The 18,576-nt window shown below is 33.9% G+C and overlaps 1 protein-coding gene across 1 annotated transcript in view; it reads right to left on the bottom strand.

The window, feature by feature from the left end:
* Positions 1–18,576, bottom strand: part of LOC128169725 (von Willebrand factor D and EGF domain-containing protein-like) — a 44,253-nt gene that overhangs the window by 13,153 nt on the left and 12,524 nt on the right. The gene's annotated exons all lie outside the window — the stretch shown is intronic.

The following is an 18,576-nucleotide window of genomic DNA, read 5'->3' on the forward strand; positions in this document are numbered from 1 at the left end:
AACTGTAATTTTTAATTGATTTAAAAATAATAGATAAAATGAGAGTAAACAACTCAAGCGTGGGCGTGCTATAAAGAACAAATGTCAACTTGGCCTTTACAGGGGAAAAGAAAATTCAGCAAGCCCCAATGATGTATTCTAGATGAGCAGCGTTTATGCACATTATCATTATTTGATCCATTAAAACTAACAAGCATCCATTGACTTTTTACAAGACATTTTATATTGATTTTTTGATAAAATGAACTAGATTAAGACATAAATACGGTCGTAAACCGCTTTTGTTTAAAAATGCTATATAATATGTTTTCTCCAGCGACAATTCTAGAATATTTGCCCCTTGGTGACAAAAGTTCACGTTCACTACATGTATTGTGGAGCTTCTCCGCCTCTGCTAGGGTTTGAATTCTACACTAGCGGAACCCACTTTCAATCAATTGAGGCTATAGCCAAAAGAAACAAATTAAACCAACAAACAAACAAAAACCCAACACAGATGACCAATACACAACCATTGAGAAAAAGCGAATAAGAGTTAAAGATAAATTTTATGTGATTTTAGAGCTACACACTGCATGTAATTAAACGTAATGCACAAATACTGTTTAAACAACGACGTTTCCTTTGGTTGAGTAGCGGTCATCCAGTTAGTGTTAGCTGGTTTTATAATTTTTTCGATTATGAATGCTACATGTACCTTCTTACCTACATGAATTATCAAAAATGGCTTTCCATTGTTATATCCGCACTATCTAAAAAAAGGTTCGGGTATTTTGTTTACATAAACATTTATTATTAAGGTCTTCCGTTTCCAACGGAAGACCTTATAGTGATTGTAGTGTTTCTTAGTATTAAGGTCTTCCGTTTCCAACGGAAGACCTTATTGTTATTGCTTTGTTTCTTTTTTTCCTTTTATTAAGGAAACGGAAGACCTTATTGTTTTCGTTCGGTTTCTTTTTCCCTATTCTTTTTTTTCTTACATATTTTGTGCAGGCGATTTCTCAAAAACTACTTCGTCGATTAACATGAAACTTTCAGATCTGATAGATATTGCTCTGAACCTTATTGGAAAGTTTTTTAAATGGTGACGTCACTTTCGGTTTTGAGATATTAACAATTCAACGATTTTTATAGGGTCGGCTTGTCCACGAAGGTTCTCATAAACTAAAAAAGATATTGAGTTCAAAATTCAGGAATGATAGTCCAAAGAATGTAGATATGTAATAGGGCATTTATAATTTTTCAGCACAAAAAGCGCCGAAGCTCGGTAGGGCTCCAAAAATGAGATAAAAAAGCGTTGTGATTTTGCATGGTTTTCTAAATTTATCTTTTTTACCGGAAATATTTTGTTAAGACATGTAGAACAAAAAAGATTTATGTTTAAAAGATCTTTCATTTGACATCAAGAAAAAGGGGCTGGTCCCTCAAATTAGGGACCTAGAGTTCTTGAAAGTATTAGCTCTATAACTCAAAAGCACTTAAGATTTTAATATGGCTGTCGCTGCAAAATATGTTCATTATGATCTTATTAATGTTGTAACAATAAATGTATTTCGTAATGTGAGTGCAAAAAGCTAGACTTGTTACCATGTATTTGTGTTTTATTTGGCATATAAACGGGGTATTTGTGCGCATAATTGACATAAAGGATACCAGTTTACATTCGGAAAGTGTATAAACATTTTAGATATTTTCTAGTGAAACACATTATGGATAAAAGAACTGCTTCCATGTAACGCATTTGAGTCACATTTAAAATCTAGCTGAATTCCGAGCTATGTATGTGAACAATTACGTATCCGATCCTTGCCAGTGTCCGAGGAAATGGGTCGCGGCTGGACTAGCGAGCGGTCTACCGTTATCCAATACACAAGATATGCGCCTTGCTGTAATGCACACACGGGTTTATTTATGTAGCTGGAAACACAAAGAATTCAGATTTAAACGATATAAAAGAGTAAATGAAAAAGGATTATACCATTACCTACGAAGTATTGCTGTTTTGCTCTCGTATTTCAAAGAAAAATAATAGATAGAATGACTGTCATTGAAAAAAGGGCGTTCTTTGTGATCTTGTCTATGTCATGAATTAGTTCTATTGTTGGAAAATAAAATTCAGTTATCAAACTGCAAACATTTCAAACCCAACACGTTGAGTGTACAATTTCATAACACTGGCCGAGGAAAGCCGCGCTAGTGGACAGCCGATTCGCTGTAGGACACATGCTTTTCGTGTTTATACGTTATCACACATTCCAATGCTCATTGTTTCGTTGTTATTTTCATTTCCAATTATATTGGTTAACGATGCATCAAACAATTGATTTAAATCATAGTTCGTATAATAAAGGAAAAAGCTGCCATCAATGAATATAATACGTTTTACAGTCGTACGATTTGAAATGTAAATAAATTCACTTGTGTCCGTTTGTGACATTTTGCTGCTGAGAATTAAATGCATTACACTACCAATTTCATCAAAATATAGGCGATATTCACATAAATATCTGTAATCTATGATAATGTGATACTTCATTTGGCTAACAAAATATTAGAATTTTTTGTGTTATGAGAGAGAGAGAGAGAGAGAGAGAGAGAGAGAGAGAGAGAGAGAGAGTTAAGCAGGATGTAATAAGTAAAAGTTGAAATATATTTAAAAAGCGTTCGAGATAAGGCAGCTTAAGAAGTACAATGTTACATGCTTGCGGTAGGTACGGGCACAATAAAACTAACCAATTTAAAACAAGTCGAAGTTTTATTTACTGTAGATTCCTAATTAAACGCGAGGAATTAATATCCGCGTAAAATCGCGAGAAACACATCTCGCGAATTTTAAAATCTCGCTTTTATTTTTCGGACATAAGTAAACTACATGAAACTATGATAAAAAATTGGCATTCGCGATTTGATGTTCTCGCGATTTGATGAAAAACGGTTAAATCGCGGAATTAAGTACTCGCGTAAAATAAGGAATCTACAGTATTCAGGCAGTAAAATAATAAGGGTCACAATATTGGTATAACCTCTTCTCAATGATAGTCAGATTCATTAAAAAGCATACTCATTGCTGAATTTATTCATTTATTAATTAATTTTTTTTTGATTCTGAAAGAATGTGAGTTTTAAAAATTTTATGTACATGTACATTCATTGTAAAAGTTTTGATTGTATTCGGACAGTTGAAGATCGAGTAGCGAACACATGGTTTAAAATACTACTTAGTAGATTAATTGTCTAATAAAAATCGATTGGCTTTAAAATTTGCATATTCAAGCAGAGTTAAATAGTTAATACATAAATTATACATGATAAATTAATAAAAACGTCTGTATGCTGTATTATGTATTTGCTGTCTGATTAGGACTGTTCTTCCCCAAAAAGAAGCGCTCTGCGATCGCGTAAAAAACGTTCTGTAAAGTACAACACCTGATTGGAGTACATGCTTATATACATTTTTTTAAAAATGTGTACGTTTAACTAAGCGAAATTGTAGATGTCATGGAGTCAATAGGTTAATCAAATTCGCCAATCAGGCAAAAGCAGTTATCTAATGCCTATGATTGATAATTTTACAAGGTGAATTGATACATGTTAATATGAATTTTAAAGCATTCCCTGCTCCCCTGTTAAAAGCTCCCGTTACCTGCATTCTTTTATTAACGATTTTTGTGCACGCATTTATTCGGAAATGGCTCAAATTTTGTTACACGGGCCCGATAAGAAGATGAAAGGATGACCCCTAAATTTTCTTTCCCAAATATTTCAAGAACGGTCTCAAATTTCAAACACTGGTTAAATAAAATATAACTTATTTTGTACAAATTTTATGTGCATGAATGACAATGTTCCTGTAACTTAACAAAAAATGACACATTTTGAAATTTAATAGTTTCTGAATTCATCATTGAAATTAATAATGTTAGACGGCCCATGCAGCAAGTTTTTCTAGTCGAGTCTTTCGTTCAACAGCGCATCGATTGTGAACTTTCAGCGGGGTTTACAGGGTGAAACGACCACGAATTTTGACAGATTTGGCTACAAAGAGTTTAAAAGACATGGATACAAAATACAGGTGCGATCATATCTTGTAGGAGATAAAAAATGATTAATCTATGTGTGCCATAAATACAAATTTTTATCATTAGAATATTTTAACATTTGGATCCGCCGAATATTTCCATTTCCCTTCATTGTTTGGTGCCTGATTTGAAATAACGTTTCGAGGTATAATAAGTTGAGAACTTTCTTTAAGCTGCATGTTCCGATTTGTCGGCCATTACAGTATCAAATAATTTTCCTTGCAAACCAAATGAATGATCTTAAGAAATTATAGACGTATTTACACGGAATTGCTCTCCTTTCAACGTTAGAAATATTCAAAGTATAAATAAAAATAAATTTTGGGCATACGACCCCCAACCCCCACCCCCATAATACATCATTGGAATGTTTAAAAAAAGAAACGTTGGGTTTCATTCTCCGAATGATTGGGTCATATTCATCCTGCATGTTTTGCAATGATTATTAACAACGTAGACATAAAAACTATTAATGAACAAATGTACACTGCTTTAATTTTGTTTAAATAGTCATGCTGTATATTTTATGTGTTATAATAGATTATATAAAAAAGACAGATGTCAAAGTCGTTATACAATCATACTAGCTTCGACGTAAGGGGCCAGTTTAAACACGGGGCGAAATAACGCCAAACTCTTTTATGTCGATTATTTTGTGAATATAAAGCAAAACTTGTCTAATCCGGCGGAGGGGGGTTCTGAAAAAAAATGGCCGGATTAGGCAACATCCAGTTTAGAGGACATTGTTGCAAATTAATATAAGTATTTGATGCAGTAGGTCCTGATTGTGTATTCTTGCAAAATTTTTAATTGTTCTGAAATATATTAGATTTCATCGATCTTATTTACGGTACCAATTTTCATTTTAATTTTTTTTTTGAAACAATAAATCCATAACGGAATACAAACGATGGAAATACTTATTGAATCAAAACATCGTTATTCAAACATCCGATTTACCTGAAAAGTGCATGCTAAACCGTAAATTGTTAAACAAAATATAACAAGTCAGCAGGTGGCTGAAATACCTGATGGCGAGAACTGTTTTGATGCAGAGAAACAATGGATAGATATTAATATGAATGAGAAATTTATTTTTAAAAAAATTGAGCATTTTGACAGAATAATATGCAACTCTGTACGTGTAGCCATACAACGGGGCTAACAAACGATATCGGCAGTCTTACTCTCACAGTATCCTGAATCACGGCCTGAAAAAAATGGGGTGAACTATAATCTAATTATCTAATTTTTGCAATTCATAACAAGACTTTACGGTATTAACTGAAATAAGTTGCTTCTTTGGATCTATATTAACAGTTGTTTAAATCAATAGCAACGACAGAAAAAATTGGTCGATAATAGAGCATTAATATCTCGCAGAAGGTCGATCGATCGATAAGTGGACGGACTACGGGAGATAACTCTCACTAATTATAAGCAGTAGGCTTTTTCATTGCGCCGGTTTACAGAATAGACAGGATCCGGATCGCACAATTTTTTTAAAACAAAAATGATGGGACAATGTCAAGGGGCTGAATAATGTCGCAGGATTGAGCAGCATGCCTTAATACACAACATCCGGATTCAACGAGTTTCAACATGTACATAATTTTTTCATTGAAATATGGCTTAACTGACGGGGGAAAACTACTGCAACGTATATTATTGCACACATACTTAGCATAACCATCGTTTAAAAGCGTACAGTTATTTGATTGAAAATCGGACCAAGCAGCAATAACATTAAGATTTACATGTTTAAGACACTTTATTTGTCATGTGCATGATCAGGTGCATTAATTATTTTCAATACCTGCTTATTCTACACAATGATCTCAAATTCCATTCACAACTGCTGTCATTCAAAATCACATGAATCAAACAAAATTTTAAATTTTGTGTAGATCTCAACTGTTATGCATCCAAGAAATCTATTGATTTTATCATCTGTTACGTAATTAGCTATTAACGTTTTAGGGGTTAAACTTCATTCACAAATTACCATTTTTCCTTCGTAAACATTCACAGGATCGAAAACAGATTTCCTACAGAGATTTATAAAGGAGAATGTTTACATCTTTTCTCAATTAGAAAGTCTCTCAGAATATCTAGTTAAGGTCTTCCGTTTCCAACGGAAGACCTTATTGTTATTGCTTAGTTTCTTTTTCCCTGTTATTAAGGTCTTCCGTTTTTCCAACGGAAGACCTTATTTGTTCGTTCGGTTTCTTTTTCCCTATTGTTAAGGTCTTCCGTTTTCCAACGGAAGACCTTATTGTTATCGTTCGGTTTCTTTTTCCCTATTTTTTTTTCTTACGTATTTTGTGTATGCGATTTCTCAAATATTACTGGGCCGATTTACATGAAACTTTCAGATCTGAAAGATATTGCTCTGAACCTTATTGGAAATTTTTTTTAATGATGACGTCACTTCCGGTTTTGAGATATTAACGATTTAACGATTTTTATAGGGTCGGCTTGTCCACGAAGGTTCTCATAAACTAAAAAAGATATTGAGTTCAAAATTCAGGAATGATATATAAAAGATTGTAGATATGTAATAGGGCATTTATAATTTTTCAGCACAAAAAGCGCCGAAGCTCGGTAGCGCTCAAAAAATGAGATAAAAGAGCGTTGTGATTTTTCATGGTTTTCTAAGTTTATTTTTTTCCCGGAAATAATTTGTTAAGACGTTGAACAGAGAAGATTTATGTTTAAAAGAACTTTCATTTGACATCAAGAAAAAGGAGCTGGTTCCTCAAGTAAGGGACCTAGAGTTCTTAAAAGTTATCGCTTTATAACATAAAAGCGGTTAAGATTTCGATATGGCTGTCGCTGCAAAAGTTGTTCATTATGATCTTATTAATGTCGTGACAATAATATTTTGTTCGGGTATTGCGTAATATGAGTGTAAAAAGCCAGACTTGTTACCATGTATTTGTGTTTTATTTGGCAAATAAACGGGGTGTTTGTGCGTAAAACTGACATGAAGGGCACCAGTTTACATTCGGAAAGTGTTTAAACATTTTAGTTATTTTCTAGTTTATTTTCTAAAAGAACTAATTCTTTGCAATGTCTTTGAGTCGCTTTTAAAATCTAGATGGATTCGGAGCTGTGTATGTAAACACCCTTGCCTGCAGCCGAGGAAATAGGTCGCGGCTGGACTAGCGAGCGGTCTGCCGTTATTTCATACAGAAGATTTGCGTCTAGCTGTAATGCACACACGTGTTAATTATGTAGCTTCAAACACAAAAATTCCGATTTTAATAATAAATAAAAAAGATTATACTTTTACCTACTACCATAGAAAGTGTACTATGTTACATGCGGAAAGTGTTTAAACAGTTTAACTCTATTCTAGAGAAACACATTATGGATAAAAGAATTGCTTCTATGCAATCAATTTGAGTCGCACGTTAGGTGTATATTTACATAGCAGGGGCCGAAGAGATGCCGCGCTAGTGGACAACCGATTCGCTGTAGTCTAGGACACATGCTTCTCGTGTTTATACGTTATCACACATTTGAATGTTTATTCATTCTTTGTTAAATTATTTTTATTTTCAATTATATTGGTTAACGATGCATCAAATCATTGATTTAGATCAAAGTGCGTACAATAAAGAAAAAAAACTGCTATCAATTAATGAATATAATACAATGTTTTACAGTCGTACTAGTTGAAATGTAAATACATTCGCCCGTGTCTATTTCTGACATTTTGCTGCTGAGAATTTAATGCATTACATTACCTTACATCAACAATATAGGCAATATTCACAACATGATTATTCCAACACACACATCTTAAGTATCTGTAGTCTGTTATAATTCATTTGGCTTACAAAATATTAGAATCTTTTTATGAGCTAAGAGAGAGAGAATGGTAGAAAGTGAAAGTTGAAATACATTTAAAAAGCGTTCGAGATAAGGCAGCGTAAGTGGTACAATGTAACATGCTTGTGGTAGGGGTGGGCACGATAAAACTAACCATTTTTAAACAAGTTCAAGGTTTTTTTTTATTTTCAGGCCGTAAAAGACTAAGAGTCACACTATTGGTTTAACCCTTTTCAATGGAAGTCTGATTCATAAAAAAGAATATTCATTGCTGATTTTATTCTTTTATTAATTAGATTTTATTTTTTGTTATTGAAATTATATTCTGAAAGAATATGAGAGTTTAAAAAAAGTTTATGTACATTCGGTGAGTGAAAGTTTTGATTGGATTCGGACAGTTTAAGATCTAGTAGAGGACAGTCACATGATTAAATATACTTCTGAGTAGATAAGGGAAATTTTCAAATCGAAAGGGCTTTGCATATTCAAACACACTCGAATATTTAATACATAAATTTTATATATTTTGATAAAACGTCTGTACGCCTTACTATGTATTTGTTGTCTGATTAGGACTGTTCTTTCCCAAAAGAAGCGCTCGGCGATCGCGTAAAGATTGTTCTGTAAAGTTCAACACCTGATTGCAGTACATGATTATATGTATTTTATAAAAGCGAAATTGTAGAGGTTAAGGAGTCAATATGCAAATCAAATTTGCCAATTAAGCAATAGCAGTTATCCAATGCCTATGGTTGATAATTTTACAAGATAAGTTAAATATATGTAAATAGGAATTTTAAAGCACTACCCGCCCCCTTGTTGAGAGCTTCCGTTTCCTGCATTCTTTTCTTTTATTAACGAGTTTTGTGCACGCATTTTATCGGAAATGGCTCAAATTTTGTTACACGGCCCCGATAAGAAGACCCCTAAAATGTTTTTCTCAAATATATCTATCAAGAGCGGTCTAAAATTTTAATCACCGGTGGCGTGAATAACATTAAAGTTATTTTGTGCAAATTATTAAAGGACTGAATTCTATATTTATTTGTTTTATACGATATAAAATGGTTTGGGACAGTTAACGCTTTATAAACTGCGAAAAATTACACATTGTGAAATCTAAATTATTAAAATTAATAATTTTAGACGGCCCATGCAGTAAGTTTCTCTTTCTTTCAACAGCGCATCGATTGAACATTTTAGCTTGGTTTGCCGCAAGAGGGTGAACCGACCATGATATTTGACAGATTTGGCTAAAAGGAGTAGTTTAAAAGTTACGGATACAAAACACAAGTGCGATTATATCTTGTAGGAGAAAAAAATAGTTAATCTACGTTTGCCATAAATACAAAATTTTATCATAAAAATATTTTAACATTTAGATCCGCCGAATATTTCTATTTCTCTTCATTGTTTGGTGCCTGATTTGAAATTATAACTTTTTGAGGTATAATGAGGAGATGACATACGATATCTGCAGTCTTACTCCCGCAGTTTTCTGAATCACGGTCTGAAAAAAATGGGGTGAACTATAATCAAATTATGGCAAAAAATAGTATTTATTTATAACAAGACTTAACGGTATAAATTGAAATAAGTTGCTACTTTGCATCTATATTCACAGTTGTTTAAATCAATAGCAACGACAGAAAAATTGGTCGATAATTGAGCATTAATTATATCGCAGAAGGCAGTTGGATCAATAAGAGGCCAGACTACGGCGATAACTCTCACTAATTATAAGCAGTCGGGACGTTTTTTTTTCTTCCGTCGGGTCGTTTTTTTTCATCGCGGCGGTTTACAGAATAGACAGATCCGGATTGCACAACATTTAAAAAAAAAAATGTTAGGACAAATGTCAAGGGGCTGAATAATGTTGCCGGATTGGACAGCTTGACGGAATACACAACATCCGGATTCAACGAGTTTCAACATGTACATTATTTTTCATTGAATTATGGCTTAATTGACCGGGAAAATTACAGTACTGCTACGTACATTAATTGCACACATACTTAGCATAACCATCGTTTAAAAGCGTATAATTGTTTTAATGAAAATCGGACAAAGCAGCTTTAACATTGAGATTTACATGTGTAAGACACTTTATTTGTCATATGCATGAATTAGTTTCAATACCTGTTTATTCACCAAAATGATCTCCAATTCCATTCACAACTGTTGTCATTCAAAATCATGTTAAACAAAATTTCAAATTTTGAGTCGGTCTCAACTGCTATATATCAAAAGAATCTATTGATTCTTTCATGTGTAACGTAAATTGCTAACATCCAAAATTATGATCACTCATATATCATTTGATATGTGATCTTTCATTCGATATCAAGAAAAGAGAGCTTGCCTCTCAATTTAGGGGACCAGAGGCTCTTAAGTCTTTACTGAGAGACATTTTGTGAAAGGTCATAAAAGCAGATATGTAATCTTACAGTTATGTATCCAAGCAATGTAATGATTTTACCATGCAGTACATAATAAGAGGTTTTCAGATGTCAAATGTCCGAAAAAAAAATTATTACTCATATATCAGAAAGGAAAAATCTTTGGAAATGCAGTATAGAAGCAAAGATGCCCAGAGTGATGCACAAAACAATACTCAACCTTTAAAATGTCTTTAAACGGCCCTTATAAAGAAAAGGGATCGGCCCCAAAAACTTTCTTCCACATATATCTCAGGAACGGTAATAAATTTGTTGAACAAAATGTGTTTAAAATTAAACGACCTTTCATTTGATATTAAGAAAAAGGGACTGTCTTCCCAAATTAGGGATCATAATGGGCCTAAAGTTTCTTATCTATATAGTCATTTACTCAGTGATGTTTTGTAATAGGTTATAAAGGTAAAGTAAGGTATAATACGTTTATATATCCTAACAATATAGTGATTTTCTCATGCGCTACCTAACAAGGAATTTTAGGGGCCAGAGGTAAAAAAAAAGTTAAATCTTTTCTATCTCAATTGGAAGAAATGCAAGTATTTGCAAAAGCAACCTAAGAGAACTTATAAAAAGCATTACAGGAAAGCATTAGAACTCAACTCCTATTTCCAGATCATGTTTTGTTGTCGAAAATTAAAGTCGATGACGTCATATCACCTTCTAAAAATCGGACGGAGACCTCCTCGTTGTCGCAACGAGATCGTGTCTAGTTTTTTTTTCTTATGCATTTTTGTACAAGCGATTTCTTGAAAACGACTCCACCGATTTTCATGAAAATTTCAGATCTTGTAGATATTGATAAAAATCTGATATATGATTTTTTTTAATGACGTCATTTCCGTTCGGGAGATATTGACGTTTTAACGATTTTTAGAGGGTTGGTTTGTCCTGCTATCTCCTCCTAAACGAAAAAAGATATTGAATATAAATTTTCAGGGATTGTAGCCGAAAGATTGCAGATGTGTTTAAAGGCATTTATGGTTGTCTGGCTTCAAAGGCGTCGAAGCTCGTCTGGACCCGAAAATCGAGTTTGAAAAAAACGACCTGATTTTGAATGGTTTTTGTTCTTTATCTCCTTTCCTGAAAATATTTTAACATAACATATAGAGCAAATAAAATTTATATTTACAAGAACTTTCGTTTGCTGCCAAGAAAAAGGGGCTGGTCCCTTAAATTAGGGGCCAAAAAGGCTCTTAAATCTTTCTTCCATAGCACTTTACTGAGAAATATTTTGTAATATGTTTAAGAAGCAAAAATGTTCATCTTTCACTTATAAAACTATAAATTGAAATTGTTTTTCATGCGTTACATAATTAGGGGTTTTAAGGGGCCAGAAGTCCAAAACTTCAATCAATTGTATCTCAAAAAGGACAAATATTTTGAAAAGCAATATAGAATAAAAGATGCTTAGAATGATGTTTTAAACAACATTCAATCATAACAAGTTCGTTATCTGGCCCCAATAAGGAGATAAGAGGTCGGCCCCTAATACATCCTATCCCAGATAGCTCAAAAACGGCAAAGAATTTCTGAACACTTGTTGAACAAAATCTGTTTAATATCAAAAGACCTTTCATATGATGTCAAGAAAAAGGGGCTGGTCCTTCAATTTAGGGGCCAAAAGAGCTCTAAAGTCTTTCTTCTATAGCACTTAACTGAGAAATACTTTGAAAAGCAATATTGAATAATAAATGCTTAGAAAGATGCGCTTGTCAATATTCAACAATAGAAGTTTTGTCATATGGCCCCAATAAGGAGACAAGGGTCAGCCCCCCTAAAACGGTCTTTACAAAATAGCTCAAAAACGGCATAGAATTTCTAAATCCTTGTTGAACAAACTACGTTTAATATCAAAAGACCTGTCTTTTTATTTTTAGGGACCATAAAGGCTCCGAAGTCTTTATTTTATAGCACTTTACTGAAAAATATTTTGTTATATGCTTAGGAAGCAATAATGTTCATCTCACATTTAGTTAACAATAAATTATTATTATTTTATCATGTGTTCCGTAATTAGGGTTTTTTAAAGGGGTTTTAAGGGGCCAGAAGTCCAAAACTTTGATAACATATCTCAAACAGAACAAATATTTTAAAAAGCATCATTTAAAAAATCAATATAGAATAAAAATGCTAAGAATGATGTTTAAACAATATTCAACCATCAAAATGTTTTTGTTGCCCCGATAAGAAGATAAAGGGTCAAATATCCAAGTCAAGGTCATATAACCTTAAAAAAATGGTACGGAAGACCTCCTCGTTGCTCGCAACGAGATCGTGTCTAGTTATTCCTATTTTTTCCACGTTTTTCTCAGAAATGACTGGATATATTTTCTTGAAACTTTCAGGATTAATAGGGAATGATAAAGTCTAGGAAAGATTTTTCTTATTTCTCAAAATTCATTTCTGTTCGCCCGTTTCCTGTCCCGCGACGAAAAAGCTTGTCACCTCGAGATCTCAAAATCGGTAAAGACTTTAACAACCAAACTGTTTAAGATGATAGACCTGTGTAAGTAGATGTGTTTAAACTATTTTGTTATGTTCGTCGTAACTTCTGGTCGTTACCGGAAGCATTTCAAAAATAAGTTTTTAAAAGTTTTGAAAATGTGTTTAAACAGTTTCATTTTGTCATCCGTCACTTCCGGTCCACACAGGAAGAGTTCAAAGAAATCGAGCTGTTTATCAGTTTAACTTTTTTTTTATATTTGTAGTTAGCTCGAAGAACAATAATGTACAAAGGGCAAGTAAACAAGAAATATTTTATTCAATTAACATTGAGCACTTCCGTTTGTAAAACGTTATCTCAAAAATAGTTACTACTTGAACAACCAAACTTTGAGGGATGATAGACCTATGTATGTACTTGTGTAAACAGTATTTTGTTCTATCCGGCGTAACTTCCGGTTGTCACAGGAAGTACACCCAATTTTGATTGTTAAAAATTATTTTGGTTATTTAGAATGGAAGTAACATTTTAGACATAGAAATACAAAAGGTCATGTACACATGGTAAAAAAAAACAACAAAAAAAGTTCTACTTCCTGAGACATCTCAAATATCTCAGGTAGCCTTCTTTTTTTTTAAAACAAACTACCCACAAGATCTCAGAAACTGTGAGAGATCAAAACACAAAACTTTTATAGATAATGGACATTTGATTGAACATGTTTTAACGGGTTTCGTTTGAACGTACATCACTTCCGGTTCTCACTCGAGTTCGAGTAATAGAAGTTTTAGTTTTTTTTAATTTTACTCAATTTGACGAACAGTAACGTACCGTAGGTAAATGTACTAAAATATCTACTTTCAATTTCTTAAATCACTTCCGTTTGTTCGTTTCCGGTCCCAAGACAAAAACCTTTTCTCAACGAGATATCATAACTAAAACAAGAGGCCCATGGGCCACATCGCTCACCTGAACAGCAGTTCCTTGTAACATTACATTTCGTAGCATATGCTTTTTCTATTTTAAACATTGAACCCCTTTCTGGGGACCCAGTAATAGTCCGAGGTTTATGGTTGGCTTGAACAACATAAATAGTAACATAGGAATGAAAATATATAGCACTGCGGTGGGACCGCACGTACACAACCTGAAAAACTGAACGTAGAAGAGTTCCACTTCAAGAGGAATAACTCCCAGACTGTACAGAACATCAAGAAAGATAACTCTTGTTCCACTACATTAGAGTTTACACAATTTGAGGATCCTTGCATAGTAATCTCACAAACTGTAGCATTATAGTTCTCGAGAAGAACTTTTTAAAAACATTTTCAATATATCTTTCTATGTTAAACTTTGAACCCCTCTTGGGGCCACAGTATTAGTCCAGTGCTAAAGTTTTAATTATTTGGAATCTACATTATTAAAGGATGCTTGCATAGTTATCTCACAAGCTGAAGCATTATAGTTCCCTAAAAAAAGATTTTTCAACATTTTCCCTCTATATTTCTATGCTAAACTTTGAACACCTTTTGGGGCCCCAGTATTAGATTGAGGTCACGGCTTTTATAATTTCGAATCTACACTATTTGAGGGTGCTTATGTAGTTATCTGACAAATTGATGCATTGTAGATCTCGAAAAGAAGATTTTTAAACATTTTCCATATATACCAGTACTTCTACATTTAACTTTAAACCCCAGTATTAGTCTAGGGGTCACTATTTTAAAACTGTCGAACCTTCATTATCCAAGGTTGTATGCATGATAGTAATCTCACAAATTGAAGCATTGTAGTTCTCGAGAAGAAGATTTTTTAACATGGTACCTTTTTATTTCTATAATAAACTTTGACCTCATCTTGGGGCCCCAGTATTGGTCTGGGGGTCACGATTTTACCAATTAGGAATCTACATAAGCGAAGGATGCATGCATAGAAATTTCACAAACTAAAACATTGTAGTTCTTGAGAAGAAAATTTTTAAACTTTTCCTTTGTTTTTTAAAATGTTTAAATTTTGAACCCCTCTTGGTGCCCATCAATTGTCCGGGAGTTACAATTTTTTGAATTTACATTATTTAAGGATGTACATGTATGCATAGTTATACCCCAAACAGTTGCACTATAGTTCTTGAGAAGATTTTAAAACATTTTTCTATATATGGTAAAATTTAAACCCCTCCTGGGGCCCCACTTTTTGTTCGGGGGTCACGATTTCTACATCTTCACAATATATACAAACTTTTGTGTATGTATTGGCATTTTTGGTGAAGTGGTTCTTGAGAAGAAAATTTTTAAACATTTTTCATATGTAGTTCTAAGTTAAATTTTGAACCCCGCCTGGGGCCCTAGTTTTGGTCTGAGGGTCACGATTTTTACAATTTAGAATCTTCATTATACATACAAGCTTTTGTGTAAATATTGGCATTTCTGGTGCAGTGGTTCTTGAGAAGAAGATTTTTAAAGACATGCACCCTATACTCACTGTTTTGCAATTATATCCCTTTTGAAAAGGGCTGTGCCCTTTATTTTTTACAATTTATAATTCCCTTTCCATAAGTATGCTTTGTACCCAATTTGGTTAAATTTGGCCCAGTGGTTTTTGAGAAGAAGTTGAAAATGTGAAAAGTATACAGACGGACGGACAGACAGACAGACAGACAGACGGACGGACGGACGGACGGACGACGGACAACGGGTGATCAGAAAAGCTCTTCGGTTCAGGTGAGCTAAAAACATCCAAACTTTGAGGAAAGACAAAACAATGTATAAAAATATGTTTACTATGTTCTGAATGATCCAGCGTAACTTCCGGTCGTCACAGAAAGTACTCAAAAATTGTTATTTTGTCTCTTTGTTATACCCGCACTTTCTAAAGAAAGTTCGGGTATATTGCTGTTACCCTGTTCCGTCCGTCCGTCCGTCCGTCTGTCACGTTTTACTTTCTCAAACTGCTCTTACATCTTTTAAACCAGCAAACTGAACTCTTGGATTTTGATTTGGGGTGTCATGTTGTTTTGTAAAAAGGTTTCAAAAATTCTCTGTTAGACCTTGGGGTCAAATAATTGGTAAAAAATGACGTTTTTTCACAAAAAACCTTCTTCATCGAACTCCTCCTACATTTTCAACAGTAGACAAATCATCTTTTGGAATATGTTTTAGGGTATCCTATAGATGCGCAATAAGGTTTCAGAATTTTCAATTTTGTCCTGGGGGTCATTTAATGGCTAAAAAAATACTTTTTTTTTACAAAAAAAAACTGGTTTCAAAAACGTCATTTTTTTTGGCAGTAGCCAAATGATCTTCTAGAATATGATTTAGGGTGTTATATTGAGGTGTGATCAGGTTCCAGAATTTTTTTTTATTCAGTGGGCAACAAAAAATGACGTTTTTTTGCAAAAAAAGTATGGTTCCCGGAACTCCTCTTACAACTTTTGGAGTAGCTACGTCATCTCTTGGGATATAATTGGGGCTGTCCTATATATGTGCAATAAGGTTTTAAAAATTTAAATTTCCTCCAGGGAGTCCAATAGTAGCAGAAAATTGACGTTTATCACTATAAAAAAAAACCATAGATGCAAGAGCTCCTCTTATGATTTGATGGATAGACATATCATATCTTGGGATATGATAGGGATGGTTCTATAGATGTGCAGTAAGGTTTTAAAAATTTAAATTTCATTCAGGGAGTCAAAAAGTAGCAGAAAATTGACGTTTATCACTAAAAAAAACATAGATCAAAGAGCTCCTCTTATGTTTTAATGGATAGACATATCATATCTTGGGATATGATAGGGATGGTTCTATGGATCTGCAGTAAGGTTTTAAAAATTTGAATTTCATTCAGGGAGTCAAAAAGTAGCAGAAAATTGACGTTTATCACTAAAAAAAACATAGATCAAAGAGCTCCTCTTATGTTTTAATGGATAGACATATCATATCTTGGGATATGATAGGAACTGTTCCACAGATGTGTATTACGGTTTTGAAAAATTAAATTTAACCCTTAGGCCCATTACATATATACCTTTTGATGCCCTTAAAGGATCAAGAATATATATGGTTAGGGGTGGGGATCTCAACCGTTTTCGAGATATTCGTGCACTTCCTGTTCAAGGGGGGGGGGGTCATTACCACCCCTGGGGCCCATGACCTACATACCGTTTGATGCCCCTTGACACAAAGAACAAGAATATATATGGTTTAAGGGTGGGGATCTCAACTGTTTTGAAGATATTAAGGGACTTGCTGTTTGAGGGGGTCAGGACCACCCACAGGGCCCATGACCTACATAACATTTGATGCCCCTTGACATCAAAGACATGAATATATATGGTTAAGGGGTCATGATTATAACAGTTTCTGAGATAAATGGTAATTTCAAATTCCTGGGGTCAGATTTAATAAACCCTATATATACAGTCAATATATGATTATGAAAACCCTTTATTATTATCTTTGTTTTCAAGTTACCATTTACAATAGAGTCTACGATTCTTCCTACAAGGTTCAATGTTAGACCCCACACCCTTTTGACACACCCCCCCCCCCCCCACCGAAAAGTGGTTGTCTAACCCAAAATTAGAAAAATCAAACCAGGGTGCAGGCCTATCATATTTTAAAAGTTAAATTTGTACAATTCTGTTCAGCCATCTCTGAGAAACAAGTTCAGAGCAGGAAAGAAGAAAAAGAAGAAGACGAAGAATAACTAGACACGATCTCGTTGCGAGCAACGAAGAGGTCTTCCGTCCGATTTTCAGAAGAGAAAATGAAATTGCCTTTTATCTTCATTAACGAAACATATCAGGAAATGCGGAGGGGGACCAAAGTGCAATGGATGAAGGATTATATACCCCTTTCGATCTTGAATTTGAAGGGGCAGCCCCTTTTTCTTGATGTCAAAAGAAAGCTCATGTCATGTCAAACACATTTTGTTCAACAAGTGTTATATTATATTATAATTTTGGTGAAAATTGGCATAGACACTGAAGAAACGCCAACAAATAATAAAACAAAGCAATATTAAGGAAGTATGGGACTCAGGATTTTGAATCTACCGCGCAACTCCGAATGACGTAAACCAATTCGCAATCGTTAAATCTGTTGGTTCAATTCTAAGGTATTTAACAATAAAATTTATTGTGGAAAGGATTTCATAGTTTCTTTTTAAAATAAAACGTGAACAAAAATGATAATAAAAGTAAATTTAACCCAAAAATCTAATTTTACGACATAAATATCGGTTCGGTTTTCGGCAATGGGAAGGAAACGTGGATTTGATTTTGAACTCTGAAAAGACATAAAGGTTGCTAAAGCTCAGAAAAAGGATCGTCTAGTCACATAGTGCGAACGTGGACGCTCTCTTGGGCAGACCAATCACATAATTTGATATTACAGCTGAATAATTCTCATCACAGGTGGAGGAAGATGACTCGGCGCCAGCAAAAGCGATCTGTGCAGGTTTGACCTACAATCATTGATCTGTTGATAGAGTAAAAGTATTTGGTAATCTCAGCGAGGTTAAGTTTGTCGAGACTGAAAGTTTTTTGACACAAGTTTCTTCAGTTTTTGCGAATCTTGCTGAGATTAGTGTAAAAGTAAAATTGGCATGGCCATCATCGAATTTTTCTTATGCTATGCCGGTGTAATGCACTGGTGCTTGCATGCACTGGTCTCTGATCTTGTATGTGTAAGATACAAATGTACCTATACCTATATAAGTAGGCATCGTACTATTAAGATCCCCTAGTATATAATAAGAACAA

The sequence above is a fragment of the Crassostrea angulata genome, unplaced genomic scaffold, assembly GCF_025612915.1.
Source record: "Crassostrea angulata isolate pt1a10 unplaced genomic scaffold, ASM2561291v2 HiC_scaffold_191, whole genome shotgun sequence".
Lineage (NCBI taxonomy): Eukaryota > Metazoa > Mollusca > Bivalvia > Ostreida > Ostreidae > Magallana > Magallana angulata.